This window comes from Ixodes scapularis, unplaced genomic scaffold (assembly GCF_016920785.2).
Source record: "Ixodes scapularis isolate PalLabHiFi unplaced genomic scaffold, ASM1692078v2 PGA_scaffold6__148_contigs__length_123643588, whole genome shotgun sequence".
Lineage (NCBI taxonomy): Eukaryota > Metazoa > Arthropoda > Arachnida > Ixodida > Ixodidae > Ixodes > Ixodes scapularis.
Window position 1 is genome coordinate 107,747,237 of NW_024609881.1, and position 6,563 is coordinate 107,753,799.

Consider the following 6,563-nt stretch of genomic DNA (forward strand, 5'->3'; position numbering starts at 1 on the left):
TTTGGGAGGTTATTTGTAGTCGGTTATATGAAACGCACAAAGACGACGATCGCCATGACGTTACACATTTGGCACTGTTTGATGGCTGATGGTAACGTTTTCTGTGGCTACATCTTGAAGCGCAACGAAATGTAGTATTTACGAATACTTCCCAGCCTTCATCTTCCTTCTGTGTGTCGTTTTTTTGTTCTGTAATGAGATTGTAAATGAAACCTTCGTTATCTAACAGAAGCGGCTTGTATTTTTGTTCAATTCTCTTATTACGTATGCGCCGTAAAACTGAGAAAGAATAGGAGGGCGAGAGCACCCGGGGATTCCAGAACGGCGAGCTCTGGTTGGTGGAATTAGTGGGTAGAGCTAAAGCGAGCAGCCTTTGTCCCCACTGCACTCGTCTAACGCGGTAGAACGCGGAACTCCGGTATCCGGAGTTTGACTTTCGCAATAGAAGGTGTTCGACGAGTGCAGAGAGACAATGGCAGCTCTGTTTAGGCCTACCCACTCATCATTCCGACCACAGCTAGGCGGTCTCAAGCCCCTGTGCGCTCTCGAATCCTCATCTCCCCCAGGTTCTCGCGCATTAACATTAACATCCACAAATGCAGTTCGCATCTTGGGTTTACTTTCTGTGATAGAGCTATACATGAATGAATATTGCTCCTGCCTGAATTGATTCAGCTTCATAGGATTTTTTTTTTCTTCATATTTTCCAGCGAATGTCATTTTACTGCGATGAATTTCTGAAATGCAGGAGTATGGTGAACACAACGCGTGGTGTAAGTATTGTAACAAACATTATTCTCCCTTTTAACCGAATAGGTTCTATAGATGGGCGGTCTCTCGTTTTTGAAGCAGTGGGGCATGTCATTCATTATTTTCTTTCGTTTTATTTTCTTTTTTTCCTGGATGATATATTATGGCTGACGTATACAGTGAACTGCAGAAAGGACAACCCTTCTATCTTAAATATGCAAGTTATGTACACGATCCCAGATGACCAGGAGACGAAGGGGGGTGGAAGGGAAGGAATTGACAACTGTAATCTGTAACGACATTTACTCGCGCTGGATCCTACACTTTACCAATAAGAACCCGAATACCTCTCCGACGGTGCATTATACGATCTCTGAGAGTTTCAAAAAGGCACGCGGCGACGAGTTCCGATCACCTTGTAATAACTTCCCAGCTAATGAGATTAAGTCATTAGGTGATAAGAACTATAAACAACAAAGTGTGTTACATTAGTCACTGACGGAGACAGCTTAAGAATGTTCTTGTCTTGTAGTTTGTTTTTCGGCGAATCTATTGGATAATGAGGCGACATCAATGGCTTCTGAAAGATAATTAGATGCTTAGGGCTGCCCACTCCCGGTGTCTTTTATATTTTCAGTTAAAATATCTCAAGTGCAGATTATGCAAAGTCTCAGCAATTAAAAAAAAACCGTTGCAGAGCCGCTTTAATTGTTTTCTCGAGACCGTGCCCATTTGTTCAAGCATCTCAATCAATATTTCAGACTCGAATCATTCGCTTGTAATAAGACTTGTTTGTTTCAGCTGGCCGAGTGCATGACAAATGAAGCAACAAATACGGTATAAACACCATCTTTTCTTTTTCTTTTTTTTTAACTAAAAGGAAGCATAAACTGAATTTTCTCATTTGTTCATGCATTGCACAACGTGTGTTTTTTTGTTTTTGTTTTTTTTCAGTCAAGTCCAATGTTTGTTGAATTTCACGAAAAGCCCGAGGTCCTCCAGGCTGGAAGAGAGCTTGGAGTGAGTACTGAGATCATATTGACAACGTTCAAGTATTTTACTAGAAAGCAAAAATTACGATCACTACAATGGTTCAGCACGACGCACATTCGTTTTTTACCGTTTCTTTGAGATTATTTACATATTACTCGATAAACCGAACGCAGTGCCAATCTAGGTGGAAGTGTGAGTGCCTGTGTACACCTAACCTACCGCGGGGATCGGTGCTAGGACTTGTTCTTTTTCATGTGTATGTTAACGATTTTTCATATGTATGTTAACGAAATTCGAAAGACAAGAATTGATGAATGACTGCTTCAAAGAGTTTGGAAAATGACGAGAGAAGGGAAATCGCTCTATAGTTGAGAACATCACCTTTCTTTCCCGACTTCAGAACCGGAACGACCGCGGCAATCTTCCACATTTCGGGGAATACTCCTGACCTCAATGAGTTGTTAAACATTGCACATAGTGTAGGTGTGAGTATACCATGGAAAGTTTTGAGATTTGCAGATAATATACCATCGTGCCCCGCTATTAATAATAATGATAATAATAATGTCAAACAATGTTCAATACAATCCAAAATGGGCCCGCCGAAGTCTGTAACAGACTTGTATGACTTGGCCCGGCAACATCGGCTACAGCGACAAAAATTACGTTGAAGAAAGTGCAATCATTGCAACACCTAAAGAACCCTATGTAGAGAAAAAAAAACATATAGGGTGGTTCAAGTCACCAGGCTCGATCTAGAATGGACCGTAAAAATCGACGCCTGCACGTAGCAATCTAAACTTTTCGTCAAAGGTGTATTTCCCAGGTCGGTTTTTTCTTGTAAAATTACAAAGCGTAGCTTTCTGTCGGTAAAAAATAAGGCCAAGAAACTTGCCAGGGTCTACGGCGGGCAGCGACGCAGACGACAGGAATCCAGCAGCGGGTGTGTTTGGCGTTCGTACTGATAGATGGCGCTACCGCCTTATCACGACGGCTCGCGACCACCGTAGTTTATTAAAATGAACATAATCCTTTTGAAATGTTCCTTCGGTTAAGAAATAAATGCGGACAATAAAAGCAAAACTTAAAGTAAAAAAGAACGCGTTTGCACAACAGCGGCGCTTAGGCTGCCAACGGATTTCGTCTGCGTGTCGTCTGCTTTCTTTCGCTGGTCGGCTGCACCTTCAGACGGCGACCACCGGACTATCGTGCACCTTGACGAAAAGGCTGGAAAGGTTGCCGCCATCTATAAGCAACGGCGGCAACCAGATTACTTGTCTGGTTGCCGCCGTCGCTCCTAGATGGCGGTAGCTGTCCAGAGCTTTGTGTCGACATTTGTTTGACATCGGACACAAAACTGAGGAAACTAACTCTTAACAACTCCGCAGTAAAAAAAAAAAAGAAAATTCATTGTTTACGCGAGCTGGTGTAGCGGATCTGCGCGCCTTCTCTTTTTGTTTCTTCGCTCCTTCTTTGATTCATTCTGGCCAAGAGAAAGACAGAGAGAGAGAGGATGACTTCCTTTTATCAACTTCAGGGACCAAGATAACCATACGCTGAGTAGAAAAGCGCAGTTCGGTGGAGCCGTAGTTAGGACACAGCGTCTCAATGGGCCAACAGCTCCTAGCTGGTGTTTCAGGTGTCGAGCGGGTAGGCATCTTGCGAACGCGTTGTTTTCCAGCCACTCAGTTGCGCGTCCAGGTGGCAGCACCTATTTAAAAAAAGGTGGACTGAAAAATTGTTAGTGTAGCGGACGACAACTTCACATAGAAACGAGGCAAGATGCCCGATTAAACTTTTTGAGAGCCAGACGCTGCTCAAGGTCACACAAGTGTGAATTGCGGAAACAATAAACGCGTCCATAACACCTGTGTTTCGTTTCTTACCCTAAGACTGTAAGGTTAAAAGAAACGCCACGAAAGCAACGGATTACTTTTTAAAGTAACAGTCATTTACTTTTATGGAAGAGTAATTGTAACTGTGATTAGTTACATTTGGTCACGTGTAATTGTAAATGTAATTCCTTACTCTTTTAGTAACGTATACAAGTCTGTCGCAGAACATGTTTTTGCCGCGTTTCTCGCCAACTGATTGAACTGTTGTAAAAAAATACCTTCGCGTCGTGACACGGATAAGAGCGCCACTCTATTTATTTCATTTTTGTAATCTAAAGCTAAGGCCTGGTTTATTGAAGCACTTTGTGGTGCATCCACAGCCAGTCTCGATATGCCATGGCGTGAATAACGTCCGAATTTAACCAGTCGTAATTTTTTTACGTTTTTTTTTATAAAAACTCGTTGGCTGAGATTTTCAAACATATTTAACTGTTCACAACACTTTTTTCAACAGAAGGATTGCATTGAATAAGCGTTAACCAAACAAACCCAGTGATTAAATCATCGAATGTGCGATGATTGAGTATCCCAACTTTTATTTTATGTCTTTTTCCCTCGCTGTATTAAGGTCGTGAAGCAGAATGGGATGAAGTGGTTGCAAAACGACAGGCCACAAAATAGTGATCAGCTAATCGTTGAGTGATAACGCAGGAGCTCAAAGGACTATTACGTGCACGCACAGCACCAGGGTCTAAACAGGATTTTACCATCTGTTATTTACCAATTCTTCCCGAGTAGGAGCATGTGTCGTACATTCCAACCCATAGGCACATAGAACCCACAAGCAATCCGGCACACAACTGCAAGGTGAAACAAGGAGACGCCAGGCTCTTTAAATCGACCGGAAAATTCGATTTCTTAACCTATCGCGCTACGACTTTGTGCAGCGTTGCCCACAGATGGTGCATTTTTTTTTTTTTTTTTTGTAAAATTTGCGAAGAGCCAACTTACCTGAGGAAAAAGTAAAGAGAGAAAAAGGCTTAGCTCCTATGGAAACGCAGCGACACCACCGGTCTGCAAACAACACGGCGCCGTTTCGTTATTTAGTCCAGGGATGTGTTCCGAGACCTCAGCTGACTCGTTGGGTTCAATCATACAAGCCATTATAGACTTTGACGAACCCGTCTGTTAATGTACCGCAAGTGTTGTGTAAATACAAAAATAATATTATCATTATTATTATTACCACCACTAACACCACCACCAGATTTACTTGAATAGGATCTTGTTAAAAATCCTAAGAAACTCTGGATATATGTTAGTCGCGCCTTCGGGAGAATATTAGGATTAAATTGTTCTGAATCATCAGGAAGGAGGCGCGAAAAGCGTATCTAATTTGTTCGGTACCCCCCTTCTGCCCGTTTATATAGACATTATTGCGCGGTACCTAACTTGCCTCACTTGATTTTTTTACCTGCTCAGTAATCTTGATGCCGATAAGGTATGCGTTGAGCAGTGTATTAGAGAACTGAAAACAACACTGTCTGCAGGACATGATGGAACACCCTCTGATATTCATGAAACTTACCACGAGGTACACACACCTATACAGTGCAATGTACTCGACAACTCTTTATTATCTTAAATGTTTCCAGTAACATGCAAAGTGGCTCGGGTCGTTCCGTTCCTGAAGTCAGGAAATTCGTCGATTGATTGATTGACCGATTGAGTTGTTGAATAATTGATTGCTGGCGTTATCGATTACTAAATAATTCTTATTTAGTTAATTAAATAAATAAAAGATTATTTATCCAGTTAAATAAATGATTATTGTACTCTTTGTTCTCACGGAATCTGTGATATTATAAGTGAAGCGTACCATGTTTCTTTGGTGTTCTTGATTTTTGTTCATTTTTATCATAATTTCAGGCCTGTGCTATACGTCTTCCTGCAGCAGAGAATTTTACACTCGAAGATTTCGACAATGATGCTGCCTTTGCATACGACTTTATCGTTAAATACGGGTAGACCACTGCAGTCAGTGGACTACACAGCTGTAACCAATAAATAACCTTTCCACTTTGCGTTTCTAGCGTTTTTTGGTGTCAATACTTGCATGCCCATTCTCACAGATATAAACGTACGTAATTTTCGTACTGCAGACAATATTTCATTTTGTTTAGCTGATCATTCTCAATTCTGCCACTTATTATTTCCACACGGAGTGAATATAAAACTTTTTAGACGCCAATGGTTAACCCAGAACCAATATTTGCCTTTTGTGTCCGCGGGAAGCCAACGTGGCTAGAAGGACTTCTACGCAAGCGGCTATGTCTTCGATACTCGCTGATCGAAACAAACGTTCGAGAAATACGCAGGCACGTGGACCACATACAAAGACGTTCCCCTGGTTTGACACCCCTGCAGCCGTGTCCCGGCAGCTTCCCTCAAGAGAATCGTGCGAGCTGTCGCCGCCAACAACATGCTTCACTGCAGCTGAGGCTGGTGCTTCCGCTCCTGCCGATGCTGCTGAGGAGTTGCCGCCTAGCCTACCCGTGCAGCAACCGGGAAGGGACCAGCACAAGGTGACTCAGCCCAGGCTCTTCCGCCCCTTCACCAGCGAGACCACATGGCTTACTCTGCACAGTCGGTCTCGGCGGCAACTTGGTACATAGCGAAGCGACTGTTTATTTTGGATTATTTTTTGCGAACCGTATATATAAAATAATTGTCCCCAAATTCTGGCTATTCGACCAAAAAATCAGAAAAAAATAAACAAGGTACTTCGTTCGTCCGAGTGTAAAAAATAAAACCGTTTTTTTAGCCTACAACTAATCGTTTCAATATAATCGGAAAACTATCAATGGCACAGATTTGAAAACGATATGTTTGGCGCTTCTTACCAAGTTAGACACTCCTTTCCACAAGACTTTTCAGCCCGATATAGCTACTGACAGTTTAAAAATTCGCCAGAGACACTTTAAG